Source organism: Symphalangus syndactylus, chromosome 15, assembly GCF_028878055.3.
Source record: "Symphalangus syndactylus isolate Jambi chromosome 15, NHGRI_mSymSyn1-v2.1_pri, whole genome shotgun sequence".
Taxonomy (NCBI): Eukaryota; Metazoa; Chordata; class Mammalia; order Primates; family Hylobatidae; genus Symphalangus; species Symphalangus syndactylus.
In genome coordinates this window covers 37,193,744-37,210,669 of record NC_072437.2, presented here as the reverse complement: position 1 = coordinate 37,210,669, position 16,926 = coordinate 37,193,744, and positions in this window count along the sequence as shown.

Here is a 16,926-nt window from a genome sequence, read left to right as displayed (position 1 = left end):
CCAATTCTTTGGAAGCAAAGGTCCTGCAGAGAAAGATATGTTTATTATTAAACTTAAGAGTAAGACAGACTCTTATTACACATCCTTATATGTTCTGTAGGACCAAGAAATGAAAGTTAACAAAAGTAGAACAGTGAGTCTTGTCCAGCGGGCTGATTGATTCTGATGAACAAATGAAGGTTAATCTGGACTGGTGCATAAGAAATGTTGATTCTCTCTATCTCTTGTTAAACAAGTTAGTTAAGCATCAAATAATAGGATTTGCTGTAAAGCTTTATATCTTAACAATTTTACCCATTTGTAGAGTTCTTCTTATGTGCCTGAAAAGTGCTGTTTTGTTGTGAGTTTCACCATGGGACATGTGGTAAACATTTTTACTTCTATTTAAATGCAATATTATGAAGCTCAGAGAGATTGGATTTAAGATCTTTCTGAATGGAAAGACTTTTCTTAGAACTCAGTAAAATATAATTAATACATCTAAGTGTTGGGAGATGGACTTCCAGTGGCTTTTAGTAAGAATATTGTTAAATGACATATTAATTCCCATAATTTTGCACTTATGTTACAACTATAAGGAGTCACTATTTATTACTTAAGGGAAGTCAGTATTTGTTACTTAAGTTAAAAATTCTGCTATTACATGTTATTTTTGTAGCTCCTTAACAATACAGAATGATAAAGATTTCTGATTTGTCTTTTTTCTTCTTTACACTGTGAGTGTGTGCTTCTCCCAATGATTAGAAAGCCTGGTAAATTCTGAATCTCAGTGTGTTGCAATACAAAACAAAATTTAAATATTAAAATCTTACAGGATTACAAATTGATTTGAGACATCTCCATTTATGTATGAGTGAAATTAATATTCAAGTATCAACAAATTACACTCTAGGCTTACATTTAAAATATTCTTTCTCCAACATTTTTTGAACCTTTGTGAAAAGTGTGATTTGTTTAATGTGCTGGGAATATCCAGCTACCCAATTTAGAGGGTAAGATATTAATCTTCACGACAGATCTGAACCCTCAAATTAGAAAATTAGAAAACCAGAGGAGAAACAATAAGGCTCAATTAGTAACAATGTCCTGCCTCTCACTATATACAACATCTTAGAATTTCATGTCACACAAACCTAGTAATATAAGCATTCCATTCAGCCACATGGAATTACCAGTGTATGATTATACAGCTTTCATTACTCCACACTAGTGCTCAATTTGTCTTTCCCCAACTGTTACGACAACTCACCTATCTCTAGATCTTTTGATTACCTTCCCTTCCTTTAAAGACTGTCTCAAAAGTCATTTAATATACAAGGGCTTCCTATCCTCAGAGTTGTAATTATCCTTTCTCCTGTAGCCATTCTAGCTGACTTAACATTACATTTCAATACCATTTATAACTTTATCAGTTCTTTGAAGACAAGAATCATGTCTCACTTATCCTTTTAATATGGGTAACTGCGGAACACTGTCTTGCACATAGCTATGTTTAGATGTTTATTGATAACGATTTGGATTTATCATGTATGGCAGCATATTTTCCCCCTATTTCACTCCCTCTTCTTCTTGAATTTAGCAAAAATTAGTCATGGGACTTTAAAGGAGGGTCTCTTTTTGGAGAATACTATACAGAAGATGATATGAAGGATTGAAGAGTTTGACAGCATAAAACTTTGATTATCTTGCAGGTATTGTACCTTGACCACAATCTTAATAAATTCATTTTTACTCTTCACTTTTTCTCTTTAGGCATCACTTGGCCATTGAAAACCCTTGAGCTCTCTGAGATCATCTTTTGTCTTTGTAATAACCTCTCTTTTCCTTGTTTGATTCACATAAATGTTTATGAAGAGGTCTGTTCTTTGATGTCAAAATCCTTTCCTACCACAGAATGGAAAAAGGTACTGAAAGTTCAATAGAAAGAATTCATGTTATTAAACAATGAGGGAAATGGTTTCACTATGAGGAATGTCAGATTATGTTTATTTACAGGAACATTTTAAGCTATTTTTACTTTGATTTGTAGTCTTTGTTCCTTTTTTACTTCAAGTTTTATTTTTATGTCAAACAGTGTAAACAATTATAACTGGCTCCAGAGTTATTACAATTTTGCAAAAGAATGACCATATTAAACATACCATTTTGGTTTAACGTCGGATTAAGTAAATAAAATTCACTCTTCACTATAAAACTAAAAAGCATTATCTCATATTCTGCTGCTCATCACCAACTCAGAAAAAAGCATCTACATTTTTAGTGTATTATTTCTACTAGAAAACACAATGCCCTAGGCAAAACATCTTTTTGTACTTTGACAAGCCAATAGGTATTTTACTCTGTCATAAAACTAGTAGCTTGAATAAAACAAAATCATGAGATTAATAATTATTTTAACTGGCTATGAAGCTTTAAACACACACACACACACACACACACACAAATTGCAGAGGGAAAATATATTAAGATGTATAAGACAATTAAAATAAATTCAGTCATGCTCCTGAAAATGTAATCTCCTGTGTGTAGTAATTTGCACTTCTTAAACAGCAATAGGAGGGCTATATGTCACACAGAAGACATTATCTTAATTGGTACTGTTCAAATTGATACATTCTGAACAATATCAAAATCATATATGCAAATGGATGGAAAGAATGAAAGAGAAAGAGAAGAAAACAAGTAGGGCCTCAATGTTTAATAATTTTGCATTTCTCTGGAGATTTTAAAACAATAATTTTAAATATTTATTAAATTCTACCAGTAAAATTCAATAAGATAAAATAGTTTTTAACTTATTAACAGAATATTTTATGAAAACTATAGAATTTAAGTGGTCCTCTATGTCTGGACCTAGCAGGGGACTCAGTTTGCATAACAAATGAATGAGAATGACTGAATACAGATCACTCTGGGCTGAAGTAGTGTGAGTTAAGCAGTTCTAAGAGCTCAAGATCTATTGCATAGCATGGCATCAAGAGTTAATAATAATGCATTATATGTTTCAAAATTGCTAAAAGATTAGATTTTTAAACGTTCTCTCTACAGGAGAATAAGTGGTGAGGTGAGAGATATGTTGACCAGCTCGATATAATCATTTATATGTCATTTATGACAAAGTATACATATGTCAAAACATCACATTGTATCCTATAAATACATATAATTATTATTTGTCAATAATAAAAGCAAAAAAGTGAGACTGGAAAAAAATGTGGGACTAGATTTTGGAGGATGTAAAATCCATGTAGAGTTGTCCTTTCTAAAGATGTGAAAAATGTATGTTCATTTGTATTTGTGTACTTTTCTCTGAATTCAGAATTTTTATTTTAAAACACATGATCATTTATACTCTAATACTGAGATTTTTTCACAGGAGGATGTAGATGCAAAAGAATGAAAAAGAATGCATATAATACAAAGTGACAGACAAATTCAGTCTTGGATTTGTGGCTAATACTAATATAACAGAGTCCCAGACATAAAAAGCTTGTGAAATTAAATGGGAAATTTCTTATAGTAACTGTTTACCCACTTTCATCTCTGTAATTCCTAATATCCATATTATAATGTTTTAAATGTTCGAGAAACTTTAATATGGAAATTTTTATAATTATTTGTTTAATAGGGCTTCATTATCAGTTATGGATATTTCTGATGACCTCCCTTTTTATCAAACTTAATTGTTGCTTGCAACAGTATAATTAGAATGTCAATTGAAACATTCTGAAAAAAATAACTTGCTAATGTGCTTCAAAGGTTTAAAAAATACTAATTGGTTCTAAACCAAGTTATTTTTACTCTGCCTACTAAGAAAATAATCTCATCCATAAATAAACTGCAAAATATCAGCTGAAGTTTTATTTCTAACAGAAAAACATAATGAAAACAATATAAAAGTTCAGTAATTAAATATTGGATAAACTGATTATATTTATTCATATCATTGAGACACCTAACAAAAAGTCCTAAATCGAGGGGAGAATTAAGATTTAGACATAGAATCAAACAAAAAGGAAAAATACTATAGACATAAATATTAACTATAATAATAATTAGTAATAACTCCTGCGGCAGGATTGCAAATTAATCATAATATACTCAGGTTCATTCTGAATATCCTAAATTCCTTCTCATCCTCCTCGTGTAAGTCCTACCTTCGGGGTAATTGAACAGATAAACGTATTTTCTACACTCCCAAAATTTGAATAGTCTGTAAATAACATGCTCATTCCTTCGGATTCCATTCTATCTACTGGTCTTCGTTATGATGGAGTATGGATATAGGAGCAAAGGAAGAGATCATTATGTCTTTTTTTTTTTTTTTTTGAGCTATAGTCTCCCTGTGTCACTCAGGCTGGAATGTGGTGACTGTGACCCGATCTCGGCTTGCTACAACTTCTGCCTCCCTGGTTTAAGTGATTGTGGTGCCTCAGCCTCCCAAGTAGCTGAGATTACAGGTGTGTGCCACCACACCCAGCTAATTTTTGTAAGTTTAGTAGAGACGGGATTTCATTATTTTTGTCAAGCTGATCTCGAACTCCTGACCTCAAGTGATCAGCTCTCCTCGGCTTCCCAAAGTGCTGGGATTACAGGCATGAGACACAGTGCCCAGCCCACTGTATGTCTTTTATCACATGTGGGAATGGAAGGAACAGGGTGTCTGGGTCATGCAATGCCTTCCAGAACCCCATTCTTCATTTCTGGGCAGTGGTTTATTCCTAGTGGTTCCTGGAGATGAGCGGTGACCCTGAAGCACATTACACTTTTATCCCCAGGATTTCAGCAGGCATGTGGCTGGTCACATCTTCCCAGCATTTTACACTGAAAGTAGAGCCTAAGTTATTTGCCTTCAACATGCTTCTCTTCCACAATCCGTATGGGAAGGGTCAAAAATTATCTCTTTTATTAACATATTATATATTCATTTACATAAAATTCTACCAGTAAGAATTAAGGACGAATTTTTGCTGTCATAAAAGAGGAAAAAAGGGTATTGAATAAATCTTTCCTCTTGGCAAAGTTTGCCTTTTATTAACTCCATGCCATGTCCTATTTTGGATGTCAAAAGCCTGATATAAACTCTCTCTTTTGCTTTTACATTCTGAATAAATCAATCCTAACACTCCTTCAGGTAGAAGAAAGTCATATTTTGATTAGATAATGCTTCTCCTCTTTGAAAGGCAAAAGGGAAAAACATGTTTGAATGTTAAATCTGTTACACCAATGTCTGGCAAAGGATCGTAAATCAGATGTGTTCTAAGCCTTTCTTTGAATTATCAGATTTAATCCTCAATGAGTCCTTTGATATGGGTACTAACAGAATTTAGTTTTGATTAGTGTTTCAGGGATTAAACTAATTCCACAACATAAATGACAGAGTATTAAATGGCAAAACCTAGCCATATCAGGCCCTGAAGTTGGAAATCACAACAATTGAGCCCACATCCTCCCCAAATGTGTTAGTAATAGAAAATAAAAGAATTGAAAATACACCAAAATATTTGTCTCTGCAAACAAAAGTTTTGGCAGCTTGTATTTTCTCTTTTATTATTTTCTGAGTTTCCTAATATTCAACAAAACTAATATATTTTCAAAGACTTTTCTCAGTTTTAAAACATAATGATGAGATATCGTCTCACACCAACCAGAATGGCTATTATTAAAAGTAAAAACAGCAGTAGGTGAGACTGCAGAGAAAGAGGAACACTTATATACTATTGGTGGGAATTCAAAACAGTTCAGCCACTGTAGAAACCAGTTTGGAGATTTCCCAAAGAACTAAAAATAGTACCACTATTTGACTCACCAATTCAATTACTTGGTATATACCCAACAGAGAATAAATCATTCTATTGAAAAGACACATGCACTAATACATCCATCTTACTTAGCGCTATTCTCAGTAGCAAAAAGGTAGAATCAACCTAGGTACCCATCAACAATAGATCAGATAAATAAATTGTGGTACATATACAACATGGAATACTACCCAGCTATAAAAGGAATGAAATAATTTTATTTGCAGCAACATGGATGCAGTTAGACAACGTTGTACTAAGAGAATTAGTATAGAAACAGAAGACCAAATACCGTATAGTCTCGCTTGTAAGTGGGAACTAAACAGTGGGAATAAAAAAAATAGACATATTGACCAATGGAATAGAATAGAGAGCCCAGAAGTAAACCTACACACCTACAACCATCTGATCTACAAAATTGACAGGATTTTGCAGTGAGGAAAGAACATCCTATTCAATAAATGATGCAGGGATAGCTGGCTAACTATATCAAAAGAACCGGACCCCTACCTCTCACCACATACAAAAATCAACGCAATATGGATTAAATACTTAAATATAAGACCTCAAACTATAAAAATCCTAGAAGAAAAGCTTCTTGGTATTTGCTTTGGCAAATAATTTGTGAATAAGTCCCCAAAAGTAATTGTAACAGAAACAAAAATTGACAAGTGGGACCTAATAAAACTAAAGAGCTTCTGCACAGCAAGAGCAATTACTGACAGGGTAAACAGACAACCTACGGAATAGGAGAAAATAGTCATAAGCTATGCATCTGATAAAGGTGTAATACCCAGAATCTACAAGGAATGAAACAAATAAACACCAAAAATAAACACACAAATAACCCTATTAAAAATTGGCAAAGGCTATGAATAGACATTTCTTTAAAGAAGACATACAGATGACCAACAAATACATAAACATTGCTCAACATCCCTGATATCAGAAAGATATAAATCGAAACCACTGATACAATCTCATACCAGTCAGAATGACTATTAATAAAAAGTCAAAAATAGCAGGTGCTGGCCAGGCTGCAGGGAATAGGGAACACTAATACACATTTGGTTGGAATGCAAAATACTTTAGATCCTTTAGAAAGCAGTTCTCAAATAAGTAAACATCGAACTATCATGTGACACAGTAATCTCGTTAGAGGGTGTATACCTGTAGTAACGTAAATCATTCTGCCAAAAGAAACATGCACTTACATGTTCATCAAAGCATTATTCACCATAGCAAAGACATGGAATCAACCTTAAGTGGCCATCAATGGTGGATTGGATACAGAAAATGTAGTACATCTACACCGCGGAATACTACACAGCCATAGAAAGAACAAAATTATGTTCTTTACAGCAACATGGATGGAACTGGAGGCCATTGCCCTAAGCAGATTAACACAAGTACAGAAAACCAAAGACTGCATGTTCTCACTTATAAGTGAAGCTAATGATTGAGTACACATAAAAATAAAGTGGGTAAAGCGGGACACTGGGAACTAGATGCAGGAGAGAAGGAGAGGGGCATAGGCTGAAAAACCACTTATTGGGTATTACACTCACTACCTGAGTGATGAGGTTATTCGTACCCCCAAACTCAATGCGCTCAATATACCCATGTAACAAACCTTCACATATATCCTTTAATCTATAATAAAAGTTGAAATTATAATAAAAAAACAAAAAAATGGGTACACATGCACATAAAGATATGAACAATAGATATTGGGAACTATGAAGTGGGGAAGAAGGAGGGAGAGCAAGGGTTGAAAAACTAACTATTGGGTACTATGCTCAATAACTGGATGATGGGTTCCATCGTATGCCAGACCTCAGCGTCACACAACATACTCTTCCAACAAACATGCACATGTACCCTCTGAATCTAAAATTTAAATTTAAATTAGAAAAAATTCAACTTTGTTACTGTACATCACATTGCACTATATTTTACTTGGCATATATCTTTTTTCATGTGTATAATTATTTTTAGCATGTGTTAACAAGTGAAGAATATCTAGGTCAACATTATGATTATTGCTAAGATTTGTAATAATTTTTGCCAAATCAATTTACAGAAGGTCTATTTCAATATCCTCTCTCATCAGGTGTGCATGAACTTGCTGGTTTCTCTTTAGTCTCACAGAATTTAGTATTCTCTGTCTATATCTTAGATATAAAATAATTTTTCAAAATGGTACATTGTTGTCAATAAAATTGATATTTGTTTGAAGGTTAATATTCACTAAGTGTAATGTCAAACTGGATACTAAGGATATTAGCCTTTGTTCTGAAATCTGAAAATAATCTGGATTTACTTTTCTTTTTGTACTTTAATTTATATTTTTAAATTTTATTAACATTTCATGTGTTTTTATAATTAGAAAAAGACCTTTAAAAATCTCAGTTCTACTCCTGTAATACTTTGCAAAGAAACTCTCTTACGCTTTACCTTAAATAACGTTTACTAGCATACTAATACCTGTTAATCACTTATTAATTGTTTGAAATTATGTTAATGTAAGCTTTTATTGTAAAAACGAAAATAAACAGAATATGCAAGAATATTAAAAAACTATTATAGATGCAAGAAGAGGTATTTTGGATAACCAAATTTTCTTTAGTTATTTTAAATCATACCAACAGAGAGGTTTCACATTTAAATCCTTTAAGAGTAAAACTTTTTCTGTTCTTAAAACATAAGTAATTTTTTTAAATAATCTTTTTTTTGTTAAGTCTTTTAATCAACTGAATTGGTGATAATAGCACAATTTTTCATTCAAAATTCAATTTAAAAATTTCAGTTGTAATTCATTCAAATTCTAGCCTAAATGAAACACTTAATTCATGCTAATGCAAAATCTAAGTAAAATTTATAATACATTTTACAAATTTTATAAAGATTAAAACTTTTGAATTTAAACACCAGATTTTTCCCAACACTATTGAGTTCTTATCACTTTTTATGACTCAATATCATTACTTCTGAAAATAGTATTACATTAAACTTAATAATAACGTTTTTGGCCAGGTGCAGTGGCTCACGCCTGTAATCCATTACTTTGGGAGACTGAGGAGGGTGGATGGTTTGAGGCCAGGAGTATCTAAATAACATAGCAAGACCCAATTTCTTCTAAAACAGTTTCTAATGAAAGTGGCATTGATTGACCCCTTACTATACATAAGACAATTTTAAGTATTCTGCTTGCATTGACTAATTAAGTCTACACGGCAAATTTTATGTGGCATATATGATTACCATTCTCATATTTCAGAGGCTGAAACCAAGGAACAGATATTAAGCAATTGTTTCCTAGTAGGACAATTAAAAAGTAAAAAAGTTGAACTCTAAGTCCACTCTGTCAGTACCTAGACGCTTTTAAAGAATGTTTTGGTTTTCAAATTCTTTATGGTGATATAAATTTTCACAGACTTTAGCACTATTTTCTGTTTTGTCCTATAGCTGTCTTCCTGTATCTAGATGTTTTAGCCAGCAGCCCTGTTTAAAATCTGACAGACAGAAATTGATGTTCCAAACAAGAAAGCTGTCCACATCCTTTGAATTTGAATGGTGCATGTCTTTGTCACTGTTTTCATTCTCTCTCTTCTTCTGTCCTGGGTCGCAAGAAATTTGTCTTTCCCTTGTCTTATTTGACTGATAGCTAGAACCAGCTTTGTGAAAGCTGTTCAGATAAGCAGGCGTGAAAACTAGTAACAAGGAAGTGTCATGGCTAGATTTACATCCGAAATGATAGGGAACACTGACAAGAACACTTCCGAAGCAGTCATTTGTGTCTGATGGTGGTAAAAGATGAGAAAGGAACCATTCAGTAATCTAAATGCTGATTTGTTTGACTGGACAGATGAAAACAGTGCAGTGATGACCATCAGCTTGGTCTTTCTTTTTATAGAGATCTATAAGGTAAGTTGCTTCATTTAGATACACCTGCCTCTCTCAATCAGGGATAAAAAGAAGGTGTAATATTTAAAAATCCAGTCAAGCATAATGGCATTCCTGCTCTCAAATTGGAATACAATTTAAAAAATGATAGTAACGTTTAATACCTTATGCATCACTTGATATTGAGGTTCAAATTTTCATTATTCAAATTGGCCTAAAGTTTCATTTTTATCTTACACTGTGATGATGTGAGATTCATATATTTTCTTGCAGTACTTTAGGGTATCTTTCAGTTATCATGCCCTAAGAGTTATTGAGTTTTGTTCTTTACTTTCATCATTTATAAAATGGGTCTCAAAATATGAATGCTTAACATAGCTATTCTTACTAAAATTAATAATTGCAAGAGATGTAGAGCAATATGTAACATACTGATAACATAATGTTAGATATTATCCTCATTATTACTTCTTAGTAAATACAGAATGTTAGATATTATCTTTATTGTTACTACTTTATTGCATGCAATTTCATATATTGCATGCAGATGAGGGATCATTTATGCACTTAGATCTATGAACTATCAGGTGGCAAGGGGAATAGGTAAAGGAATACAATACAATAAAGACAAAGGTCTCTTCCAGTAGCAGTGGTTGTTGACATATTAAACTTAACTCTGAAGGCTTGGGGAAAGGAAAAATTGTTATTGAAATTTTTAGCCATTTCCATTGTTTGTCATGTAATATTAAATTAGAAAAACAAAATATGTTTTAAAAGGCATGCAGTTCCATTTACCCTTCAATCAGGATGCTATTTAAATTACCCCCAATGAATAAAAACATAGAATGTTGAAAAACAAAACAAAACACAACAATCTAAAGCAAAACAAAACAGAAATCCAAAAAAGAATGCTAACATGCTAAAAATTCTTTCTTGTTCACAGCCTACAGTCCATATGCTTAAGTCTATTGTGTCTTGATCTAAGAAGGGATGCAGAACAGATGGTATGTTGGTGGCAGGCTGAGTTAAGCTTATCTTCTGTAAAAAAAGATTTCTACTGTCCATATTTCTGACTTATTTTACCCAATTTTAATATGCATCTTAAATGACAAGTGTGAAAATATAAGCACTTAAATATTTGCAGTTCTTTAAATCTTGACGAACATTGGTGGACATAGTTAAATTATATGAAAATTTAAGAGCTGTTTTCATGATGATTTTTAAATCCAGACTTTCTTCAGCCTTTGCTAAATTTAAATCTCACAGTTCTCAGGTACTAGAAAGGGGCCTTTTTCTGTATGCTCTAGAACTCTTTGGCCAATACAGTTACTTAAATTTGTATATAAGCACATCATTTTTTGTAAAAAGTAATCATTCTATTCTCTGTTTATGATTATAGCATTTTGACTCATTTTACTTCATCTAGTTGGGCAATATGTTGTTAGAAAATGCATCAGATATAGGGTTCCTATAGGATCACAACATCAAAACTTTCATGTTACAGTGTTGATAAATTCTACAGACTTTGATAAAGTCTACAGACGTGTAACATTCCCCAGACTCATTAAAAATTTTGATAGGATGTACAGTCTCTTTGATAGGCTGCTATTATTATTAACACCTGTCAGGAGATGACTCAGCTAATTATTAAGATGGTCTTAGATGATAAGATTTTTTTTCATATTGTGATATTTTTGAAATGAACAGCACTGAAAATATGAAGACAAAATTTTGTTATGAAATGGGTTTAAACCCATTTATTACTTCTATGCACTTGGACAAATTTTTAACTCTTAATTTTGCCCATATCAGTATAGCATAATACTATCATTGGAATTACTTGTAAAAATAAAAGGAGTTATTATACAAAATTATTGTCACATGCTGTCAGTACAAGTAAAATATATTAGTTCTCCATTATCTATTTTTAACTACATGTCTCTCTAATCTTTAACTTACTTTTCTATTTTTCAAGTGTACATATATAAGTATATATATATATAAAGGCAAAAAGGGAAGGTTTTTTTTCATCTGCAAAATTTTCTCTGTGAAAGTTTTCAGGAATTCATTATAGCTGTTTATAATTTTACTTAAAATTTGTAATTATATAATTTTAATTAGAAATTATTGGAATGTGTAATTAAAAGTAATTTTAGCAGTTTACTAATTAAATTTCAATGCATTGTCTCTTTTAGTTTATGTGATATTTGGCAAACTTTTCATTTAAAGGATCAGATGGTAAATATTTTAGTCTTTGTGGGTCATATGCAACTCTGTCACAACCACTCAATTCTGTCATTGTAGCATGAAAGCAGTAATAGACAATAGTATGGTGTGACTGTGTTCCAAAAAAACCTTATTTCAAAAAACAGGTGAAAATGGCAGTAAGTTAAAACTGCGCAACTATTAGAATAGCAAAAATGAAAATAAAAAAAGCAATACTAAATGTTGGTTATGAAAACTCACTCATTTCAAATGGTACATCCACTTTGGAAGACAGTTTGTCAGATTCTTACAAAATTAAATGTACTTTTACTATATGGTGCAGTAATCATGCTTTAACATATATGCTGAATTGATTTGAACACTTATTTTCATCTGCATGTGAATGTTTACAGAAACTTCCTTCATGATTGCCAAAAATTGAAGGCAACTAAGATTTTATTAATAGATGAATGGATAAACAATTTGTAATACAGCCACATAGCGGAATATTATTCATCATAAAAAGAAATGAGGTGTCAAGCCATCAAAAAACATAGACAAACTGTGAATTCATATTACTAAGTGAAAGAAGCCATTATGAAAAAAGCTACTTGCTGGATATTCCCAATTATATGCCATTCTGCAGAAGGTAAAACTATAGTAAAAATGAAAGGAAGGAGGGCATTGAATAGCTATATCATCAAAGATTTTTTAGCACATATCAAAACTATTCTGTATTATACTGTGTACTTGTGGATACATGACACTATACAGTTTGTGAAACTCACAGAACTTAACAGCACAAGGAGTATGCCCTAATATATGTGATACAGTTTTGATATTTGTCCCTATGCAAATCTCATGTTGAATTGTAACCTCCAATGCTGGAACTGGGCACTGGTGGGAGGTGTTTAAATCATAAGGGAAGGTCCCTTATTGATTGATGCTATCTTTTTGATAGTTAGTTCTTGTGAGATCTGGTCATTTAAGAATGTATGGCACCTCCCTCCTCATTCTATCCCACTTTCTCCTACTTTCACCATGCGACATGCCAGCTCCCCCTTCACCTTCTACTATGATTTTAAGCTTCCTGAGGCCTCCTTGGAAGACTAGCAGATGCCAGCACCATGCTTCTTATAAAGCTGGTGGAATTGTGAGCCAAATAAACTTCTTTATCAATTACCCACTCTCAGATATTTCTTTATAGCAATGCAGGAATGATCTCATACAATATACAATTAAAAATAATTTGGGAGGTCAAGAGATAACTGAATGCAATGCAAAATGTGACTAAATAATTTAACTATAATTATACAAAATAGCCTCTCTAAAAAGAGAGAAAAAGGTGCTGACCTAAGTTACTTTTGAAATCATTGATGTCCATAAGGACAGAAAAAAACTATGCATAAGCATTGTACCGTAGTTGACATATTTATTTCCAATGGGGATATAGGTTAACAACACTAATGCCTTTATATATGTGTATGGGAACTGATCACTGAGTAAATGAATAGTTGATGAGTGGAGCCAGGTTTTCAATTTTGGGAGTGAGAGGTTGTAGGTAACAAAATGGAATGTTCCATGTGGTAACTGATTCAAGTTATAGACACAAATATTATGTCATATCGTCTTTATAAATATGATTACTTATAAATATAAATATATTTCCATATTTGTGAATATAATCAGGTTAATATACATGTATATTTCCTTGCTTATCAGCTAAGAATACTTAGATGCAATGAGCCCCAGAAACAGTAAGTACCTATAATACTCAGATTTTGGTTTCTAATGTCATTCTCCAAAAATATGAAGAAGTTCTTTTTAGAGAATCATTGTAGGACTGGTGCAGTAAGTACACAAGATAAGCCTGGAACATTTTGTCATTCAGAAAGTAATGAAATGCTCAAAAACAAAACAACAACAAAAATAAGCAATTATGCCAAATGGTCTTGGGAGCCAACTGAAAGTGCTCCCAATGGCTAAAGTTGAAACTATTTGAAAAATAAGATAAATAGGCTAGTATTGGATTATAATCCAAAATATAAAATAAATATCCATGAGTTTATAGTTATAAATGCTGCAGAATAGACAAATCTCCTATGCAGAAAATTTCTGGGTATCTTGCCTTTAAGGAGGTAGAATATAACTCCACACTCCTTAGGTGTAAGCTGAGCATAGTGATCTCCTTCCAAAGAGTACAATATGAAAAGTGAGAGTGGTAGGAGAAGAGTAACTTTACAGTGGAGAAACCTGACAAACATTAACTCAAGTAAATAGATCTAGGTTCACATCAACATCAAAACACTTGACATGATGAACATGGCAATTTATTTTGTGGTCTTTCCTCCAAAAACTGATGACGCCAGTCTAATAATGAGAAAAACATTGAACAAATTGCAACTGAGGTGCAAAATTTCTCGCTGGTATTCCTCAAAACTGTCGTAGTTACTAAAAACAAAGAAATTCGGAGAAAATGTCATAGTGACGTAGAGCCTAAGGAGACATGACCACTAAATCCAATGTCATGATTGAGTGAAATTCTGAAGCAGAAAGGAATTGGATAAGAACTAAGAAAATCTGAATAAAGTACAATCATTTCTTAATAATGTCTTTATATTGGTTAATGGATTGTGACAAATTTATCATACTAATGTAAGACGTTAATAATAGTGAGAGTAGATGTAGATAATATGGGAACTGAATGTAGAGTCCTTGTATTTTCTCTGCAAATATAAAGCTATTCTACTATATATTTTTATACATATATACATATATAAAAATATGTATTTTTTGCGTGTGTGTGTGTGTGTGTGTGTGTAATATGGGTAGCAGGGTGGATTTGATATGTCAATAATTTTCATATCCCTGATTTAAGGTATATTATTTCATTCTACCAATTATTTAGATGGGCAACAAGCTAGATACCTGTTTCATAGCACCTTCAAACCAGACATAAATGGTCATATATTCAGTATGAGAGAGACAGAGGCCCACCTCCGACGCTTGTTTGAATCCATGGTTATGGTTCACTCATGTGTTTTTATATATGGATATATTTTCCTGTGTTTTTAAATAAGATATATAGATTAATATGTTGTTAAAGAAATTAAACTACTGTTTTGTTTCGATGGTATGGTGTAGTCAAGGAGAACAGTAATAGAGACCACAAGTTTTTACTTGTGTCATCTGTGTAATTTGACTTAGCAGATCTGGGTCTTATTCTCATCTGTAAACCAAATTGTTGCAATACATACTGTCCAAAGTTGTTTAAATACTCTAAGACTGGCTTAGATGACTTAAATTAATTTTTGCATTATCCTCACATAGTATCCATGAAACAGACCAAATTACCTATTTCCTGTTGATATTCAAATGGCAGGAAAACTAATTACTTCAATCAACAAATATGATTTACTCTGCACATAACATTTGTTGGGAAGAAGAGAGCGTCCAAAATCGGATGGTGGTTTGTCTGCACACAAACAGCCACCATCTTAGTACTGATAATCTTAGTGCTGCAGTGTTAAAAGTAAACCTTTAAGGCACAGCCTAGGTGATTGAAATATGGAGAGAAAGAGGGGATATTTAAAGCATAGAAACATATATATATATATATATATACATATATGGAAAAATGAAAATGATGGAAAAATGAAAAGTTACATATTTTTAACTAGAGTAATAGGAAAAAGCATAGACATTATTATAGTTGAGGACAATGAATCGGTTGTGATTAATGCAGACAATTTCGATTTGGAATTAACTGAAAGGTACTTAAAATAAGAGAAACCAAAAATAGATATGACCTATATTTGGAAGTCAAATGTGCTGTCTGGCCAATAGTTAAATATTGTAGGATTTATTGAGATAATAGAAATTGATAAGCACGGATGTAGATATACGCACCTTTTAAAGTTAAGGAGAGGGTGTCTCTGGATTAATTAGAACACAAGTCTATTTTCTCAACTTCACCCTTAAAAGATCTATCGATTCATTTTATTTTCCTATGTACCTCAAATACAAATTTATGGCAGTTTTTATGGTTTTTCTGATCTCCCTTAGTTATTAAAGAGCCTGGTTACCTTTTATCATAAACATATGGCAGTATACTTTTATAAACTCCAAGCTAGGCTTTGAGATTAAGTGTCTACCCTCTCTATTTGGAAAAGTATGCTTTGACAAACAATGGCCCAAGCCCATGTCTGCTATTTCCCTGCCTTGTGTTTCTTCTCCTCTTTCCTTCTGCCTGCCTTCATCCTCTGCTTCCTTCTTGACAGAAGACCGTGGGAACCTGTTTACAGGAACATTATTTTTCCGCTGGTACCATCTTTGAGAGGTTACCTATGCAGCAGCCACAGTTTCTTTAGCTTTATAAAATTAATTTCTACTCTAATGCATAAACCCAAACTTACATCTCATAAATAGAAAAAAAAACAACAAAACAGCAGACATTGATTTAATATATTAATAATTGTCACCAGTTTCAGAATGATTCCAGAGATACACTTCCTTTAGAGACCCATTGCTCTAAGTTTTTGCTTTTCTAGAACTTTTTGTCTCATGTTTATCTTGTTGCATACCTCCTTGCCTCTGCCTTGCTTCAATCTATATCTGGAAGAAAGTTCTTCCTTGTTGTTGCCAAAACAGAACTCATGATCATGTAAATTACTCATAATGAGTAATTGAAGATTACTAAATATATATGGAAATAACAAAGTGATTATATTTTATTTATAATTATGTATTTTTGTAAATATTACACATGTATATTATATTTTATGTATTTACATATATACACACACACATATATATATATATACACACACATACACATACAAGTATAACTATAATTAGCTCCATATTCAGTTCTGCCCTGGAAGTTCTCCATGTTTGCCTTTTCTCCTTGCACCTGGGATTATCATCATTAAACCAACACCTGTTTGCACATATTTCTTGTATCTTATTGGGGATTATTTCTGATTTCATTACCACTACATCTCTCCCATAATTT